The 21,214-nt window shown below is 42.0% G+C and overlaps 1 protein-coding gene and 1 long non-coding RNA gene across 2 annotated transcripts in view; one reads left to right on the top strand and one right to left on the bottom strand.

The window, feature by feature from the left end:
- ANXA2 (annexin A2) overlaps positions 1-1,643 on the bottom strand; it is a 44,559-nt gene extending 42,916 nt beyond the window's left edge. Inside the window, exon 1 of the mRNA XM_019968745.2 lies at positions 1,506-1,643. The gene's annotated coding sequence lies outside the window, so the exon portion shown is untranslated. The remainder of the gene's footprint in view (positions 1-1,505) is intronic.
- Positions 1,644-1,788: 145 nt separating this feature from the next.
- On the top strand, positions 1,789-20,844 carry LOC109565077 (uncharacterized). The gene is made up of 4 exons (XR_002181605.2): positions 1,789-2,141; positions 2,677-2,742; positions 18,210-18,275; positions 18,432-20,844. It is a non-coding gene; the product is annotated as an uncharacterized lncRNA (long non-coding RNA).
- The last annotated feature ends 370 nt before the right edge of the window (positions 20,845-21,214 follow it).

Here is a 21,214-nt window from a genome sequence, read left to right as displayed (position 1 = left end):
GAGATGGTGATAAGGACATAATTACAATTACAATAATGTGATCAAGGCCAGCATTAAAACTAAGAAGACTTCCAGTAAAATATTTCAGTGATTTTTTTTCTTCTTACCTACACATCTTCCCTCCCACTTCCCACCACTCCCAACCCCCAAGCTGGGCCTGTTCTATCAGTACTTTCTATGGAAATGCCTTCTACAACATTGCTTCAGTGCGACAGTGCCTTCTACATTCCAAATGACCAAGTTCGGGACAGGCAAAGTATGATACATTTTGGATAGAACCTATCAAAACAATCAGTATGAGCTCAAGGGTCCAGAACCCTGGACTCCATGACCTTAGGGTTCTGGATAAAGACCCAGTAAGTCCCTATGAGGGTACTCCTCTTTTACACACAAATTGAGAATATCTTCCAACAGCTTTAAAATGGCAAACCTTAATACAAAAAGAATGATACTGCTTTGGTATGACACAACGCTTTCAGGGTGCTTTACAAATTTATTTTTGAATGAACATGTTTTGGAACCTTTGATAGTAACCCTCAGGGACAATTCTTAAACTTTCATCGATAAGGAAATACATGCCCACTTCCCACCGTCTTAACAGCGCCTTGATGGAAAACAGCCCTCCACGCCAGGCGCTAGGACCGACCTCACAGAGCTACAGGGAGAGGCCTAGGGGGCCACGCCCTGTTCTATACCCTCTGTCTTTGACTCATTGTCGCATCAGCACCAGTAAGTCAGTGACAACTCTGCCCACATAACCACGGGGGACACTTCCTTCCTGAAGCAAAAGTGGTCGAGCAAATTGGAAACTCTTCAGATACACGGAAATCAGAAGTGCTCTCCTACAGGATAATCTAGACAAAGGAGAAGTAGCTGAGGTTCTTTCGTTCTGTTCCGTTCTATAGGGGCAGGAGGTCGCTGCTAAAAACCCCTACCCCTTATCGTCCGACCAGTTGCTTCCCTCTTGCTGGCTGGCACAAGTTCCACAAATGCACATTTGTTTCAAGTCAACTTGCAACAGATGGGGATCACTTTCTAGACGGTCGTAAGGCTCGTGTTTAATGTGGAGGGTGTCGCACCCTCTGCTCTCCTCCCGACCCGGGGCTCCTAGGGTGGCCACACCCAGCCCCCCGCATCGCCTGGCGCGTCTGGAATGTGGTGCCTCCCTCTGGCCCCCTCCCCGGCGCCACCTCGTCTGGCTTCCTAAGTACACTCAGGAGGGATGCCCGACCCCTCCTTCTGCCTTGCATCCCCCATGCCAAAGCACACCCGGCGCCCCTCACTCCTGTCCAAATCTCCTCGCCACTGGGCACCGCCCCCACCCCCCGCCCCTCCCCCGAGCCCCTAGTGCAGACGATCCCTCCGGCCCTCTCCCGGGTCCCCGTCGCCGAAGCTTCTCTTTGCAAGGCTGACTCCTTCCCTGCCTCTCCGCACCCCACCCCTCCACCCCGCTAGCTCTGCGGCCTCGGGCTGTAGCGGATGGGCGGGCGGGGCGTCCCGCTTACCTGGGCCGGGCGCAGTGCGCTTTGAGCTTCCCCAGAATCTGAACGGAGCCGGCTGGCCTGGGTGGGGCTTTTATAGTCACCACATCCTCGCAGTGCACTGGAGGCCTGCCCTGCCCCGCCTCTCGAAACCGGACTTGGGGGTGACTCACCCTTCCCGCCCCGCGCGCCGGCCAGGGCCGCCTCGCCCTGGAACATTCCCTGGGCCGCGCCAGTGGGAGTGGCCCCGCGCCCACTGCCGTACCCTCCGGTAAAGCGCCGCTGGGACCTCCCTGAGGCCTATCAGCGGCCTTTTTCCTCCCTTTCTCTGCTTCTCCAGCGCCACGTCGAGTTCTCAGCCCTGCCTCAGGTTCATATCAGTACAGTTGCAAGACTTTAGTAGACTATGAGGTTGGTTTTTTTTTTTTTTTTTTTAAGGCGTCGATGCAATGGAAGGAAGAACAGTTCCAAGAAACATAAATCGTGATTCCCCTGAGCTGGGCCGTTGGCATCCAGTCCTCGGTTACCGTCTGCAAACATATTAGCTTAACCTCTGACCAGCCATTCCCGGGAGGAGCGCTGGGAGGAAGAGGAGCGCTGGGAGGAAGAGTTCCGCAGTGTCCTGGCTGGCAAAGGATTCCTCCGCCTTGGGGCACGCTGGTACACAGGGAGCCACTATGGCTGTTGGTTAGTGGGTGGGAGGCTAAAGCCAGGAGCAAGATCCCACCCTCCAGGCCGGGGAGGCGCCCGTTCCCCAAACCTCCCGAGACGCCGGGCCTCCCGCGTGTCGGGCAGCTGTGCGTGTCCTCGTGGCAGGCAGTCCCAGGCTGGGTGGGGACCAGTGGCTTTGAACCTTGAGTTCCAACAAAGAAGTTCCTCCCTTCCTTCTTTCCTAACTGGCTTTTTTTTTTTTTTCCTCTCAACCTCAGCTCCCTGGCTTAGTTTTGCTATTTCTCGCTTTTTTTTTCTCTGCTTCTATGAACCACCGTGGCAACAAGCACACAAATGTGATTTTGTGTGTGATTGTGAAAATACTGTACTTCAAAGTAGCTGGAAAGTTTTGCTAAGAATCCCAAAAATCTCGCTCTGCACCTCTGAATTCTTTCCTTTCACACACCTCACGTAGTAGCTCTTTCTCCTGATGCTTCTATGTTTTAATCTCCTGTCTCGCTTAACGTCTGTTTTTACTTTCCAGTTGAGCGTCATTTCATTCCTGGGAATTAAGAAATGGCGAGGCCAAGACATCATTGCCAAGCTCACAGTAAGTCCAGACCACAAATGAGGTCTCTAAACACTCAGCCCAGAGCTCACTGTTACCCGTTTCTTCCACTCATAATGAAACATGACAGACACCGTCAGAAGGACAAATAGAAAACAAAGCAATTCTGTTGATACAATCTCTGATTTACATTTGCGTTCAGTTGCTAAGTCGTGTCTGCCTCTTTACCACCCCACGAACTGTAGTCCACCAGGCTCCTCTGTTCATGGGATTTTTAAGCAAGAATACTGGAGTGGGTTGCCATTTCCTTCTCCAGGGGTTCTTCCCCCTCAAAGATCAAACCTGCCTCTCCTTAATTGGCAGGCAGATTCTTTACCACTGAACCATCAGGGAAGCCCATTTACCTTTCAGTTCAGTTCAGTTCAGTCGCTCAGTTGTGTCTGACTCTTTGCAACCCCATGAATTGCAGCATGCCAGGCCTCCCTTTCCATCACCAATTCCCAGAGTTTACCCAAACTCATGTCCCTATGGGGTCACACAGAGCTGGACATGACTGAAGTGACTTAGCAGCAGCAGCAGCATGTCCATCGAGTTGGTGATGCCTTCCAACCATCTCATCCTCTGTCGTCCCCTTCTCCTCCTGTCCCCAGTCCTTCCCAGCATCAGGGTCTTTTCAAATGAGTCAACTCTTCGCATGAGGTGGACAAAGTATTGGAGTTTCAGCTTCAAAATCAGTCCTTCCAATGAACACCCAGGACTGATCTCCTTTATGATGGACTGGTTGGATCTCCTTGCAGTCCAAGGGACTCTCAAGAGTCTTCTCCAACACCACAGTTCAAAAGCATCAATTCTTCGGTGCTCAGCTTTCTTCACAGTCCAACTCTCACATCCATACATAACTACTGGAAAAACCATAGCCTTGACTAGACGGACCTTTGTTGGGAAAGTAATGTCTCTGCTTTTGAATATGCTATCTAGGTTGGTCATAACTTTCCTTCCAAGGAGTAAGCGTCTTTTAATTTCATGGCTGCAGTCACCATCTGCAGTGATTTTGGAGCCCAAAAAAATAAAGTCTGACACTGTTTCCACTGTTTCTCTATTTCCCATGAAATGATGGGACCAGATGCCATGATCTTAGTTTTCTGAATGTTGAGCTTTAAGCCAACTTTTTCACTCTCCTCTTATAGCTCCTCAATTCAGGCTGAAATCTTTACAACCAGAAATTGTGTTTTTCTGCCTACTCCCTGAATATTTTGGAACAGAAGGAGACCATAGACTGACAATAATGGTGGGCTGGATTCTGTCTCCGTTCTGTTCTCCCGGCTGGTTGCACAGCCTCTGATTCCCAGTTGTGCTGTGATAGGCACTCTACAGAAGATAAGATTTAATTCAAATCATGTGGAATACCTAGGAGCCAAGTATCCAAAAGAATGCTTTTGCTTATCTAGGGCATCTAGCAAATCCAAACATACAGATCTGTTCAATAGCCAGAGTCGGCTTCATACTGCAGAACTTCACATTGGTGTTTTCATAAAGAGGAAACTGTTGCAGGTCATGGATTGCTCTTTCTGAGGAATGTGGGGCCAGTTCTGCCAGTTGAAATGAGCTTTTGAAACTCTGTGCAAAGATCCTTTTTTCTTTCTTTCCCGCCATGGTTGGAAGAATGTTTACAACAACAAATCTCAGATTATGTCTCTGCTGCTGTGCATTGTCCTCCAAAGCCTTGACTTTATTTTGTTCATGCTTCATCTGCTGTACTTCAGCACTACTAATTGTGCCGAGCTAGCTCCAGTACTTTTGGCTGGAAAATCCCATGGACGGAGGAGCCTGGTAGGCTGCAGTCCATGGGGTCACTGAGTCGGACACAACTGAGTGACTTCACTTTCACTTTTCACTCTCATGCATTGGAGAAGGAAATGGCAACCCACTCCAGTGTTCTTGCCTGGAGAATCCCAGGGATGGGGGAGCCTGGTAGGCTGCCATCTATCAGGTTGCACATAGTCGGACATGACTGACGTGACTTAGCAGCAGCAGCAGCAGTGATAAGATGGAGAAGGCAGTGGCACCCCACTCCAGTACTTTTGCCTGGAAAATACCATGTACAGAGGAGCCTGGTAGGCTGCAGTCCATGGGGTTGCTAAGAGTCAGACACGACTGAGCGACTTCACTTTCACTTTTCACTTTCATGCATTGGAGAAGGAAATGGCAACTCACTCCAGTGTTCTTGCCTGGAGAATCCCAGGGACGGGGGAGCCTGGTGGGCTGCCGTCTGTGGGGTCGCACAGAGTCGGACACGACTGAAGGACTTAGCAGCAGCAACAGCAGCAGCAGTGATAGGCACTCACTAAAACTTAGCAAACGATAGAACTATTCACCCAATAATAGAATGTTAGAGCAGAGAGGGGCCATAACAGGCTACTTATCCAGTCCTTGATTTTTATAGATGTAGAAACTGGAGCCCGAATAAAGTCTCCTGCCCAGTCCAGAGATGGAAGAATGCACTCAAGTTACTTATTGCAGTTTAACAAATTACCACCAAAACTTAGTGGTTCAAACATAAATAAAACTGTTTGCTCATGATTTTGCAATGTGGACAGGACTCAGGGGACAGCTAGTCTCTTCTCTAATGTTGGGTGGGGCTGCTCAACTGGGGCTGCAGGATGGAAAGGCATTTCACTCATTTGTCTGGTGCCTCCACTGGGGCTGTTGGAATGCCTGGGAGCAGGCTAGATTTCTCTGTCCCTTGGACTGTCATCTGCCAGGTCCTCCTCTACACCGGGATAGTAACAGCAGCCGGCTCTCAAGAAGCAAAAGCTGGAGCTGCCAGGCCTCAGCTTGTGGGCTACCCTAAAACAGGCTGGATTGGTTTTGTGGGCTGTAGTTTGCTGATCTTCACTTTAATCTGTCATCTGATCGGTCTTTGGCTTTGCCTTCTGGCCTCTTGATTCCACTCTCTGAGATGTCTTTCCTTTTCCTTAAGAATGGTCCATATTTGTTCCCGAGTAGTTCTCTCAATCTTTGTCATGCTAGTAGAGACTCGAAGGCCCAGAAACTTCTTTTCATTTTTGAACTGTTTCTGTGTCCAACCTGGCAGTCCTTTCATTAATATAATTATCTTTAAAATTCTGTGGGCTTTCTATACATCTTATTGAGGTTCCTTCTGTGCTCCAAAATTTATATCCGATGGAATTTTTCTCAAAACTTTTGAGGAATTTCTGTAAATTTTAATGAGGCTTAACATCCAAATGCTCTAAAATTCACATTGATTATTCATATTGATTATCCTTTTTAAAAAAGATCTCTCTGAGTTTGTCAAGCTGGAACAATGCACTTAAGATTCTTAGAAGCCCTGAGATGGCCTTCAAAGTACCACATTAAATCTTTCTGGAATCTTAAAAATAAATAAAAGGGGACTTTTCTGGTGGCGCAGTGGATGGGAATCTGCCTGCCAATGCAAGGAATCTGGGTTCCATCCCTGTTCTGGGAAGATCCTTCATGCCTGGAGCAGCTAAGCCTGTGCACCATAACTCCTTAGCTTGCACTCTAGAGCCCGAGCCACAACTACTGAGCCTGCAAACCACAACTATTGAAGCCTATGCTCTGCAACAAGAGAAGCCACTGCAATGAAAAGCTCATGCACTGCAACAAAAAGAAGCCCCCACTTGTCAAAACTAGGGAAAGACTGTGCAAAGCAACAAAGATCCAGTGAAATAAAAAATAAATAAATTTTTTTGGAAAAAAAAAAAAAAAAAAGATTTTGCAACCACACATGATTTGATCTTTATCCTGGGGCCATTTCTTATTTTCCAAATCTTTCTTTGGCTAGAATTCTGCTTAAAAGCCAAACATATGCTTACTTAGTACTTTTTTTTTTCTTTTTTACTTTATCATACACATCTAAAAGAACACCACTGGCATTTTCAGCATTCTGCCTGGAAATCTCCTTGGCTAGATTCATAAGTTCATTAGGCACATTTTCTATCACTTGTGTTACCACAGGCAACAGTAACATTAAACATTCTGCCAACACATAACCTGGGCTGCCTTTTTTCCAATCTTCCATGGCAATTTCCTTACCACTTTTCCAAGCTCCAGTAACAGTCTTCTCTCTAGTTACAGTCTGGAAGTAAAGTCCATGTCACATATTTTAGGTTTTTCTTTCAGCAACACTTCATGTCCACATTCTAATTTCTGTTTCAGTCTCCCGTTACTAGGAAATAAGCCTACTTTCAAATATTAGAAACTTAGAACAGCAACAAATGTATTTGTTCTGATTCTATAAAGGGCAGAGTTCATGGAATCAGCTCATCTATGGTCTATTTAGCGTTGTTTCAGTTCAGTTGCTCAGTCGTGTCCGACTCTTTGCGACCCCATGAATCGCAGCACGCCAGGCCTCCCTGTCCATCACCAACTCCCGGAGTTCACTCAGACTCATGTCCATCGTCAGTGATGCCATCCAGCCATCTCATCCTCTGTCGTCCCCTTCTCCTCCTGCCCCCAATCCCTCCCAGCATCAGAGTCTTTTCCAATGAGTCAACTCTTCGCATGAGGTGGTTAGGGAGACTCAAATGAGGCTGGAAGATCCATAAAGGCCTCCTTCCAGCAGAGTAGTTATTGACCTTCAAAGGACTGAAAGTGGAAGCTACCAGGCCCAGAAGTGAAACAGTGGCACTTCCCTGCATCCCATTGATCAAGGGAAGTGATATAACCTAGATTCAAGGGAAGGGGAAATAATTTCCTTTTCATAAAGGGAGTGATATATGTCTACATGAGTGGAAGGAATTGTTGGCAACCACTTTTGTATACAATCCACCACAATCCTTAAACTAGTAAGTGGCAGAACTAAATCTACTGCTTTTTCCATCACACCATCTCTCTCACACACCACCACTGCTTCAGTAAGAAGCAGGCTGTCTCTAAGTCCTCTACATTATATGGTTTAGAGTTTCACTAACCATAAAGCTGTTCTTACCTTGAAACTTGTTATACACAATCAGTATATAATAATGTATTATATTTGAAGACATGGCCAGAAGAGGAAAAATACCTATTTGGAAAACCTGATATCCAGAATATCAGAATATTCAGATATCAGATATATCACATATCAGAATATCAGAGTAATAGAAAGAAAAATAGGGAAAATGAAGGGGAGAACATCACCAAAAAATAACTGAAGACAATTTTCTAGAACTGAAGGCTATGAGGCTTTAGATTGGAAAAACCACAAGTAATGGAAAAACAAACCTAAGACACATTATCGTGAAATTTCAGAACACTGAGCGGGGCCAGGGGAAAGATCCTAAAAGATTTCAGAGAGATTTAAAAAACAACTCATTTATGAAGGGTAAGAACAAGACTGGCATGATACTCAAGACTCAGATCTTAGTTTCCAAATACTATTCCCAGTAAATAAACCAGTTCTTAAAGCAATGGCTGGATCCAGAGATGGAACAGAGAAAATCCATGGTGAGCTTTGTGCTAAATGACTGATGGTAAAAAATCAAAAAGACAAAAGAGACAATTTAAAGGAGTTCTCACTGGTTAAAACTGAGGGTTATTTGAGCATCATATTGAATAGTGATAGGAACTGATGATACACATTGAATAGTAGTAAAATAGAAAATACAGGAGTGGACAGCAGAAGTTCTTAATTAGAGAAGAATGCTAACTTATAAATGTATCAGGAAAGATAAATAAAAAAAAAACCATTATTTTGCAACTAGAATTCCATACCCAGGCAAACTATAAATCAAGAATGGACTTCCCTGGTGGCACAGGTGGATAAGAATCCACCTGCCAATGTAGGCAACATAAGTTAGATCCCTGGTATAGGAAGATTACAAATGTGATGGAACAACTAAGCCCATGTACCACAGCTAATGAAGCCCATGTGCCTGGAGTCCATGCTTCACAACAAGAGAAGCTACTGCAATGAGAAGTCTGAGCACCACAACAAAGAGTAGCCCCAGCTCACCACAACTAAGAAAGCGTGCACACAGCAACGAAGACCTAGCATAACCAAAAATAAATTAATTTTAAAAAGAACGCATGCATCATTAACATTTTTCAAAAATATTGTTTATGCCTACGTGCCCTATGTTAATTTCCTAACACTGCCGTGAACAAATTGCAACAAGCCTGGTGGCTTAAAAGAACAGAAAAGTACTCTCTTGCAATTCTGGAAGCCAGAAGTGTGAAACTGAGGTAGCTGCAGGGCCACACTCCCTCCAGAGGCTCTAAAGCAGAACTCTTGTCTCTTCCAATTTCTGGTGGCTCCAGTCATTCCTTCTGGCTGCATCACTCTAATCTCTTCCTCCTACTTCTCAAGGCCCTCTTTTCTCTTCCCGTGTTTTCTCCTCTTCTGTCTTTCAGAAGAACACTTCTCATTGGATTTAGGATCAATCTAGATTCAGTTCAGTTCAGTCGCTCAGTCGTGTCTGACTCTTTGCGACCCCATGGACTGCAGCATGCCAGGCCTCCCTGTCCATCACCCACTCCCAGAGTTTACTCAAACTCATGTCCACTGAGTCAGTGATGCCCTTCAACCATCTCATCCTCTGTCGTCCCCTTCTCTTCCCGCCTTCAATCTTTCTCAGCATCAGGGTCTTTTCCAATGAGTCAGCTCTTTGCATCAGGTGACCAAAGTATTGGAGTTTCAGCTTCAAAATCAGTTCTTCCGATGAACATTCAGGACTGATTTCCTTCAGGATGGACTGGTTGGATCTCCTTGCAGTCCAAGGGACTCTCAAGAGTCTTCTCCAACACCACAGTTCAAAAGCATCAATTCTTCAGTACTCAGCTTTCTTTGTAGTCCAACTCTCACATCCATACATGACTACTGGAAAACCCATAGCCTTGACTAGACAGACCTTTGTTGGCAAAGTAATGTCTCTGCTTTTTAATATGCTGTCTAGATAACTGAGGATAATCTTTCTTCATATCTGTAACTTATCTTCAGATCTGTAACTTAATTATATCTGCAAAGACTCTTTTTCTCAACAAGGAAATATTCACAGATTCTAAGACTGAGGATGTAGACATAGCTTTAGGGCACCACCATTCATCCCACTATACACCCTCATCTCAGGAGACTTCTGAATGGTGTACTTCACCAGAACAAGAGAATAAAGCAAAATTAGGAAGCAGTGGATTCAGAAAACAAGGGATTCAATGCAAAAATAAGTGAACAGAATTCCCAGAATGATGGGGAGGAGAGAACTTGGAATGAGAGCTGTGCAGCAGGCATTCAGGGCAACCAGTGTAGCTTGGAGAAGGGGACTAATGGCTCTAGCACACGTGCCTCGGAAACAGTAGGAGGAAGCAATTACCACAGGGGTTTTAAGTTACTGAGAAGAAATTAACAGCTCCATTGAGCATGATAAGGAAAACTATCAATGAAAAGCTCTGGGAAAACAAAAACTTGCTGCAGCATGCTATAAACTGAATGTTTATATCCCATCCATGATTCATATCTTGAAATCTAACCCTCTACATGAGGGTATTTAGAAATGGGGCTTTTGGGAAGTGAATAGGTCATGAAAGCAGAACACTCATATGAGATTAGTACTTTTATAAAAGAGTCCAGGGAATTCCCTGTTGGTCCGGTGGTTAGGACTCTCTGTTGTTACTGCTGAGGGTCAGGGTTCAAAATCCCAGCTCGGGAAACTAAAATCCCAAAAGCCACGTGGGTCCTCATCAGATCTTGATCTTGGACTTACCTACCTCCAGAGCTATGAGAATTTGTGGCAGTTTGCTGTGGCAGCCCAAATGGACTAAGACACACATATTATATTCTCCAAAGATGACCCATCCCAGATGCTCCGCTACAATTCTACCACTTTTCCCTCAAGAGGAGGAGGATATGCCCAGTTCCCTTGAATCTCATGACCTGTTGTGAATTATTTGACCAACAGAACACAGCATAAGTCATGCTGTGTGCCTTCTGAGGCTAGATCATGATTGCATTTCTACTTTGTTTACTTGAGACATTTGCCTTGGAATCCAGTCACCATTCTATGAGGAAGCACAAGCAGCCTATGGAGAGGTTCCAAAGTCTACGGCTGACAGCCAGGACCAACCTGACATAAAGCCATCTTAAAAGTGGGCCATGCCAGAAGCAGGGCACTCAAAAGCTGGGGCTCTGGAACAACCCAGAGGGATGGGGTGGGGAGGGAAGTGGAAGGGGGGGACACATGTTCACCCATGGCTGATTCATGTCAATGTATGGCAAAACCCATCAATTATCCTCCAATTAAAATAAATTAATTTTTAAAAAAAAAGTGGACCATGCCAACTGAAGTTGAGTAGAGACAAACCTCTTCCACCAAGCTCTGTCCAAATTGCAAATGAGTAAGCAAAACAAATGACTGTTTTAAGAAACTGAATTTGGAGGTGGTTAGTTATTAACATACAGCCAAAAGGAGTTGCCGTGAGAAGATAATGAAAACATAACACATTATGTTATGCTCAGGTTATGTTCCTGTAATTTTAATTCTATAAACAACATTAGAGAAAAATAATGTAATCATTTGTGTGTATAACATAGGTAAGGAGTAAAATATCTCTTTTCATTAAAACATAATAAATGCTACTTAAAACTGAAAAATTAAGAAACAGTGGAATGTTATTCAGAAATAAATTGGTGAAACTCCACAAGAAATAGCTGCAAGTGCTGAAAATATTTGGCTTCTTGGAGCAGAAATTGTGAGTACTGTGGATGAGGGTGAGTAATTTCTCTGTGTGTGTGTGTGTGTGTGTATGCTGTCACGGAAGATCCAAATTCCTGACTTCATTCTGATTATTTTCTTTAGCAACCTTTTTCTTTAAAGTGGGCAGCAATATACTCAGCTAAAAGATTGCAATTTTCAGCTTCAAGAAAAGCTCCTTAAAAAGAAAACAGCAGTTGACATGGTGTTTTGGTTTGTTTGGTCTGGTTAGTAACTTTTACCTGAAATCCCCTTTCCTCCCTACTTCCTTTGCCTAATACTTGCTGTGATATCTGGAGCTCTTGCAGTTACTGTGGGCGCTGAGAAAAACTAGACGATGGAAACTAGGCACAAAAGATGGAGAACAAAAACCTTGAGCATGAAAACAAAAAAGCATAGGGCAAAAAGTCAAGAGGAGACTGTTTTCCTGATGATTGTTAAGCCATGAGTTCAATCCTGGACTGCTTTCCTCCAGACTTCTTTTACATGAAAGAAAAAAAATTAATTTGTACCTTAAAGTACTTACATTCAGTCTCTGTTACTAACAAATAAGCTGAACACTAACTTACATAGAATTATATAGAAATCTTGTATAAATATGTGCCTTGTACAACTATTCTCTTGTATAACTTAGCTGAAGATAAAAATTAGAAGAGGAGGGAAGATGAAAGGAAGAGGGAGAGGGAGAGAGGGAAGGAAGGAAAGAAAGAGGAGAATCAGAGAGAATGAGTCAGTAAACAAGAATGGGGCTTGGAGTGAACCCAGTCCTGGGGTCTTATTCTGTGTCTGCTTCTTTGACAACCTCAGTTTTCTCACTTGTGATACTGCAAGACAAATGTAAAGATTAGACAAAGTATTAAAAAGTGCCTAATGTACTGTTGCAAAAAAAAAAAAAAGGGGTATTTCATTGGCTTTTTGAGTTCTTCCAGCATCTAGCCCTGTTGAACTCATGGTAAGTCTTCAAGAAACTTGTGTTGAATTAAGGTGCTTTCGGTGTGGACAAACCACAATTTGAGATATTTTTCAGGGAAATGTATGCCTCTTTTTCCCAGTTGTAACATATACTTTTGGTCTCAGCTCATTCTATACAAGGCATCCAGAAAAGCTTTCCAAGAAATAGTTCTGATTACATGACCCCTCTCTGGAAATCCTTCTCGCTCCCCGCATCTTTCCCTTCACTCCCACTTTGCACCCCTGCCAATCACACTCATGCCTCCACAGGCCTTTTTTCAGACTGTTTCCCTGCCAGGAATGCCCCTTTCCACTTTCCTCGATAGTGAGTTTCTTTCCCCCCAAGCCTCAGACCAAGTATTTTCTCATGAAGGAAAACCTTTCCCAAGCTCTTCAGGTAGATCTGGCTCTAATCTGTTTCTCTTGATATTTTTGTGTCCCTCTCCTCTCTATCACTTTGTATTCTTATTCTTTTATTTGTTGGTCTCTGCAACTAGCCAGGAGCTCCTTGAGGACAGGTCTTTGGTTGTGCTGACACTGTTTTTACCCAGTACCTGCTGTTATTGTATTTCTCTCCACAAACACATTACTTTGTCCTTATTCAAACTTAAACATACCTGTTAAATATTAATGGGCTGTTAGTAGTATCCAGAGTGGCTGGAAATGGCTGAAATAGGAATTCCTAAATGTTATCAGTGAGAAGACAATTTAGGAGTATCTATCAATATTAAAAATGTTCATACTAGGGAATTCCCTTGTGGCCCAGTGGTTAAGACTCTGTGCTTCCAATGCAGGGGGCACGGGTCTGATTCAGGTGCTGTGGCCAAAAATAAATACAATTTTAAAATTAAAAAAAAAAAAAAAAAGTCTTGGGGGCCCAGTGGTTAAGAATCTGCCTTGCAATGCAGGGGACACAGATTCATTCCCTGATCAGAAACTAAGATCCCACATGCCACAGAGCTACTGAGCTCACACACCACAACTTAAGAGTCTGCACGCAGCAACGGAAGATCCCACATGAAGCAATGAAGATCCCGCATGCCACAACTAAGACCCGACGCAGCCAAATAAATAAATTAAATATTTTTTGAAATGTTCATACACTTTGACTGAGTGATCTTGCTGCAAGAAAGCTATCCCAAAAAGGGTGTGTCTTATATGATCACAACATATGTGTGTAAGGATTTTTATTGTAGCGTTAAAAGACTAATATACCCTAAATGCTTATCAGTGAGGCTAAATTAAAATGATAAAATATCTGTATTATCAACTGAAGCTGGAATAGATCAATACGGACAGTTTTCAAAAATACAGAGTAGGGACTTCCCTGGTGGCCCTACTCTAGGCTAAAGCTAGCCTACTCAGTGGCTAAAGCTCCCTGCTCCCACTGCTGGGGGCCTGGGTTCAATCCCTAGTCAGGGAACTAGATCCTGCTTGCAGCAGCAAAGATCAAAGATCCTGCATGCGTCAACTAAGATCCGGTGCAGCCAAATAAATAAAATTTTCTAAAAAATTTTAAAAATATAGAGTAAAACAAGAGAAAGCAGAATGTCAGTGTAGCCTGTGTCTTGTTGGCATGCTAAGTTACAATAGTAATATATAAAACATTATAAAAACAGATTTGGCTACAAATATCCACCTTATTGTGATGATTCTTACATTAAATTGCTGAGATATTGGGATGCTTCCTGAGCCATCATAGTGGCATCTTAGTTCTTACCTCAGCACATTTTGCTGCATTTTTATGGTTTGGCAAGTAAGAGGATAAATATTTCAAATTCTCCCAGCCTCTATCATTCCTTCAAGCAGTATTTTCCACAGATGTTGCACAACATATATACAAGTATTTGGTGCCAAGTGTCTGGAATGATCTTAATTCTATAATAAAAAATGTATCTTTTAGTCATAAGAGTTTGCTCAAAACAGTATTCATCATAAAATAAAATGTTTAGTGAGTATAAAAACACATAGAGATAGCTACACCTTGAACATTTTCATCTTTATTAAATATCTACTAGATACTTTTTTGAGTGTTTTGACTATTTTTAAACTTTAAAGACCTTATGATTTGTGAGTTAAAAAGTCAATTAGACTAATAATACTAATTTTGAGTATTTATATTGTTATATATGTATATTTATATTTACATATGTGTGTAAGTGTATACATATATTGGAAGGATATACACCAAGCTGATACTGGCTAGCTCTTGGGAAAGAAGAAGATTGGTGTATATGTGTAAAGGAGAATGCTCACCTTTTATTTTATACACTTCTTTATATTACTTGATTTTTGTTAACAATGAATATATGTTACTTCTTTAATTGTAAACATGGTTTACATAGAAAAAATAAATATAGCTAGTGAAAAGAGGGCTTCCTTCTTTAAAGGAAGATTATGATTATGACATATTAAGATTATGACAGTCTGTGCCAGGCTTTGGGGAAAACTTCCATCTTCTTGATGGTATTTTTCAAATATATTTAAGAAAATACAATTAAAAAATAATAGAGTAAAAGTTATACCACAGCACCCTCTGTGAAAAACTCAATCTGTGAGAAAACCATCTAGTAAAATTTCATTTGATTTTGATTCTTCTGATCATAATTTATGATAATACAACCTATGCAGGGCCAACGCTTACACAGTTCATATACTATACAGAAATAAAAAGGTTTGCTATACAAACTGATATAATAAATAAGATATATTGTGGCATAAGGTTTGTGGAAAGGTAGATTAGACTTCTTTATTCAGATAACCTTTGTCTTACTTGTAGTAGTTTATTTCAGGGCACCATAACTGCTTATGTATCAAGCTGTACCATCCGACTGGGAGCTCCCTATTCATCTTTGCAACTCCAGCACCTGACCCAGTGTGGGCACATGATAGGCTCGTCATCTTTCAAGGTCTGACTTTGCCGGACTCTTCTCTATTGCTGAGTCCTGTGCTAATCATCATCAACCTCAGGAGGAAGAGGTTCTGGTCCTAGTTCTGATCCTAATTGAGTTTACTTGAACAAATCATCCAGGATCTATGATTCTGTTTCTTACCTGGAAAACAAAATGAGGCACTTTGACTAGAAAATCTTCAAATTATCTTTTAACTCTAAAACTCAATCTTTAATATGCAAATATGACTGATTTAGGCACATTAAAGTATATAAGCACATGGATGTTACTAAACAGAAACAGGTCTTATCTATTCATTAAAACAGACCCAACAGGATTTCTAAATGGATATATTTTGAACAACAAAATTACATCTATTTACAAGGAGATCAATAGATCATTTTTTATTGAATACAATTGGCCACCTTCTTTCTCTGCATTCCATTTATGTCCAGATTAGGAAGTGTACTCCTTGTGCAACTGAATATATTCATATAAAGTTGTTTTAATTCAGATCTTTGAGTCATGAGACCCCAGCATGTTTTTCATCCCTAAGTTATTCAAATGCATAGCTGTGACTGAGAAACATCAATTTAAAGTGAAATAAAGCTGTTGGGATATTATCAAAATAAAATGAACTAACAGGCAACTGTTGAATCTCTCTCATGTTGCAAAGGACTTTAGATTTTTAATAACCTGAACCTGTGATAACATACTTAGGTAACTAGATACGGGACATTATGCTGGGCATATTCAGATGCTATCAGCATTGATTAGGTTCAGAGTCCTCCCCATTTTGTAAGGGGACATTGGCAAAGAGCAAGCAGTATGAAGCTGGTTTTGCAACCTAAGAGGCCAAAGCTGGTGCAGGGATGCTATAGAAGGATGTTGGAAGCTAGGAGAGAACTAAGCTAGGCATCAAGGGAAGAGCTAAGGACATTATGATCTTTTAAAAATTTTAAAGGACAAAAAGCAAAGATGAAATCAAGGTTATGTAGCTGGAAAAACACAGAAGCAAACAGAAGGAGAGAAGGAGCCTGGCAGACGAGCTCCAGGTGAGCTGACGTGGCGTCTTGCCACACTTGCCTCTGTGGCCAACGGACAGTGATACCTGGTGGCCAGGCTTGGTTGATGTGAAGAGCAGACATAGACGCTGAATCATCTCTCCCACTGCTTCAACCAACAATGCAAAAAAAGAAGACAAAAAGGAGAGGAGAGGAAGAAGATGACGGTGGAGGAGAGCACTGTGAGGGAGGATACTGTGACACGGGGGAAAGGGCTGAGAGTCAGCACTCCTGACCTTGACATACCTGCCTCCGCTCACCAGCTCCACCTGAGTCTCTGCACCCGGGGACTAGGCATTTTAGCCCAGATCTTCAGTGAGGCTCTCGCTAGCTCTTAAATTTGTAAGACCTAGTTAAAAACAGAGTTTAAAATTCTTTAAGACTCCATTAAAACAATCAGTGAAAGATTCATCATCTGACTTTATTACCCAAGCAGCAGGATTTTAGTTTGACTCCTTAACACTTTGGCAACTGGTTGTCCATGGGCCCTTGATAAGAATTCCTGATTGCTTTCTAACAGGGTGGATCTCAGGACTGTGTTAGAAGCAAAAGGCAAACAGATGGGTGGGCTGCTCTAAACAGCTCTGGTTGCACTTTTTTTCCTTTTCTTTTTTCAAATGAGAAGTTAGTCTTCCCCAAATCCCAATGCTCCACTCCCTAATTTGGAGATGAACCAGATGATTTCACTGGTCTTTCCCTTCTCTGGTTTCTGTGACTCATCAACTATAGCAACCAGGGTGGGGTTAAAATAAACAACGCTAATGCTCAGGTTATGCTGTAGCTCAAAAGGAAGGAATCTGAGAAAAACTGTTAAGATAGTCAAAGAATGAAAAAAAAATAGGACTCATAGTACTCCTAACTCATTCATCTTTCCCAGGAGGTCATCCTATATCCAGTGCCCCCATTTTTCTTCTTTAATTAACAACTACATGAATGTTTTGTTTATTGATGTGTATATTTTTCTATGAAAACTGGTAAAATGGTTAATGTAGTATAGAGAGAAGCCTACTTGATTTTGATCACTCACCTCCCCGAAAAAGCTCCAGAATCTATCTGACTATAGAAATCAAGGCAAATTCATTCCATTTAACCAACATGAAGTATCCACTATATGCCAGGTACTAACTAGGGCAAGATTGTATATAGCAGATGCATGACAGGAAAAAACACAGTAACTCCAATTTCAAGATCTGGTGGAGGTAAAGAAATAATTGTAATTTCACAAATGTATCAGAAATGAAATCAAAGTGCTAGGGAAGCCCAGGAGCAGTTAACCTTAGAGAAAGGAATGAGATAGTCCCTCTTGACCAATGCATTCAAGGTTACTCATAGCTATTAATACTTGAAGTCATTGTGAAAGCATAAAAGAGGAAATGTAACACATACCAAAGTATTCCATATCCATGTGAAGGATCAAAGTAGAGAGACATAGCTGTTAATTCTTAAAAAAAATCATTCCATTACAAAAAAAGGTACAGAGGATTAGTCACTGGAGAAGGTGTGTCTACTTATTTAATGACACTATTGTGAAAACTGTGGAAATATTTTTGAAAATTTTTCACTTAAGTATTTCCCTCAGAGCCCAAGGCAAATCCTGGTCACTTGAGAGTTTTCAGGAACAACTTTGAGACAAGGCTCATGACTCAGAGAGTAAAGGGAGCAGAAGATACTGCCAACAGGGGTTAAAAATGCATGAAGGGGTGATCAGGTCCTCGTTGGATCACATTGTTCAATGGATGAGTAGTATCTTTTTTTTTTTCTAGTTTTAAGGAAATTGATTGTTCTGATATGAGGTCTGAAGTCAGCCCAATGAGGTTTTCAGAGTTTTTGAGATACTAAATATTCACAGTTATGTAATGCTATTTAAAAGTGGTTTCTTCCTTTTTTTTTTTCAGTGAAAATGTCCAAAAATATAGTGGACTGAAATGGAATCTTCAATAATGACATAAATGAGGATTGAGGTATTTATATACCAACAAAAATTCTCAAAAACCCAATACTCCCACGGGCAAGGGAATGGTCAGGTTTGCTGCTGTTTCCAATGAATGACATCAGCTACCTGTAAGTCTCCATCAAAATGAATTCAGTTAATACTGTTAATTTCTTTTCCCTTCCAGAGCCTGTGGTATTCATGTGGGCATTCCGGAGAGCTGCAGCAAACTTAAGACGGAAACCCAGACAGCTGAAGAGGAAAGGGATAAGGCACAGAGTTACTGGATAGAGATCAGCCCAGAGACCTCCACCAGTCAGGCCTTACAAAGGATGACTACTCGCCTGGAGCTGCAATTATTCATCCTTCATAAACAGAGATCGCTTCTCAGAATTGTTAACATTGCTTCTGTTAGTCTTTAAACAAAGCGGTCTGTTTATAAGTTAGGAACATTAAAAAAAAAAGTCATCCACCTTGTATTGTTTAAAAAAAAAAAAAAAAAAGAAGTCTGCACACACTCGATACCAAACTGAAAAGGAATGGAGAGGAGATGGAGGCACAGCCTGAGACCCACATGGGTTTTTAACTGGCTAAGTTCAATTTTCTCTTTCAAGGCTGTAGTAGCCATTTTAAATATTTAAACATTAACATAAATACCACACAAACATCAAAGCGTTCTGGGGAGGAGGTCATGCCATTATTTACCCAAATGCTCAAGTCTCTGAGGGAGGGCACCTTGGGTTTCAGCTTGGGCTCAGGTGCTGGGCTCACTTTCTCTTTTTTTATTTTCTAGACGCCAGAGTCCAAGCATTAAAAGGTAAGGAGAGTCCAGCAAGATAAAAGTAACATTTAAAGAGTTAACCATTCTTTTTTAAGTGACCTTCTTGGGAGGATACCAACTTTTCCGCCCCCCAGATTTAGAATCCACTTCCAAATGATACAACTGGAATTTAATTCCCCAAAAGAACAACTTTTGCAAAGGAACCTTTATCCCATTTAGTATAGCTTTGAGCTCTAGAGGAAGGCGAGCCATCTGACTTACCCTGCATGAGGATCTGTAGTACTGATTACCACCAGTTCTGATATGTCCAACTCCAGTAGACTTAAGATCTGCATCGTCCATATCATTGGCTTGGCCACATCGTTACATATGTGGGGGCAGGCGTATCTGGTACCGCAAAAACAAAGGTGAACAGATTGCCAGTAAGACTGATCACTATAGCCTCAAGTTTAGGCTGAAAAAATAGCCTCCCTTGATTTCTCTGCCCTCAGATTGCCCTAGTTTCCATTCCGCCTCCCAATCTAGCTGACATATTTCAGCCACAGTTTCCATTATAGAAGTTTAATCATGTGGCCCACCTCTACTGCCAGCCTCATTAAAAAGCTTTTGATTATTCCCCATCTCAAGACAAAGGCTTCTGTCTCTAAGAAGGCACGTGGGGCTTTTTATTGACAACTGCTCCCCACCACATTTTCTTAGGTATCTTTCGGTTCCTTCCCCATAAATACCCATGGCCAGGTCTTAGGCACCCTGGAAGGCCTGCCATTCCAACAAGCGGTGCATGTTTCTACCTCTGCAGCATGGATTTTACTGTCCCTCAGCCTGAAATTTCCCTTCCCATCTGACAAACTCCTTTCAAACTTCAGCTCAAACGATACCTCTCATTGATGTGATCTGACAATACTTCACATTTATACAGTGACTTACAGTTTAAAAATAACTTTTATATACATATATATATATATGTATTATTTATTGGAAGGCCACTAGAGCCTGTAGAAAATGATGGGAAGGCATCAAATTCTGGATTTCACAGATGAAAAGACACAGGCTCAAAAGGGGAGAGACACTGCCTTAGCAAATGGTACAACTGAGACTCATTCACTGCTCTCTGCTTCCCACTCATCGCTTGCTTCTTCCAACAAACTCTGTACTGGTTACTTCTAAGATGCAGCCTCTCAAACCTCTCCAAGTTACAGCTGACAATTCCCCAACTGCTGGATGTGAATTAACTTTAGCAGGGGCTCCTGAGAGGTGGAAGGCTTGGCTGACAGCAAACTCAGCACTCCCTGATATGCAAAATGACATTTTGGCCTTAGGCACTTAGTAAGTTACACAGTCCTTGCTCCTTAGGAGTAAAAGTTTTCAGGCACTAGAGTGTAGCATTAAAAAAAAGCCAAACTGAATTACGAACTGACCTACCACTTTATTAGCTTCCCAACATGCATACATATAGAGACATTCAAGCCTGATGCACTGTGATTTCAGTCTCCCTTATCCTCTTCCTGAACTCAAAAGAACTCATTGTGCAAGTCTATGAGGTTGCATGTTGGAATTGGACAGAGATTACTTCCCGCTGCCCACTGTGGCACTCGGGAAATTATAATTTGCATCACTTTTGGTGGGGCAGAGAGCAGATATACTTGGGAAATACATTCAATTATTTATTTTTCACATTAGTAAAACACTGTTTGCATATTGTTGGAACCCAAGACTAGTTAAAAATAAAAAACAAACTCCATAAAATACATTCCATTTCTTATTTGTATAGAAATTGTTTACTTTCTCATTCAATTAAACAAAGATTGTAATCACTTTATTTTGGACTCATTTCTCACTTTCAGTTGAAAACTTCAGGAGTAAATTTAAATATTGTCTCATGGAAGATTATGCAGTCAGTTAAGACTGTTCCTGGACACAACATGCTATTTATTCGGAGTCTCATCTAACAGGTTAAAATTTTAAAAAAACCTTACAGTTTAGTGTCTGCAGTCTAAGTTCGGTAGAAGTTTGTTGAAAAGCCAGTTTGCAGAGTGGGGAGGAATTGAGTTTACTTGACATTGGAGAACATCCCTGGAGCTGGAGTGGCTTCCAGAGTTGTGTGAAAGAGTAGGTTTCTTTTCAGCATGCCAGTGACTTGTACATGGGTGGACATGGGTATCTCTTTGATAAGCTTTTTTTTTTTTTTC

The sequence above is a fragment of the Bos indicus genome, chromosome 10 (assembly GCF_029378745.1).
Source record: "Bos indicus isolate NIAB-ARS_2022 breed Sahiwal x Tharparkar chromosome 10, NIAB-ARS_B.indTharparkar_mat_pri_1.0, whole genome shotgun sequence".
Classification (NCBI taxonomy): domain Eukaryota; kingdom Metazoa; phylum Chordata; class Mammalia; order Artiodactyla; family Bovidae; genus Bos; species Bos indicus.
This window is presented reverse-complemented; position numbering and strand designations above follow the sequence as displayed.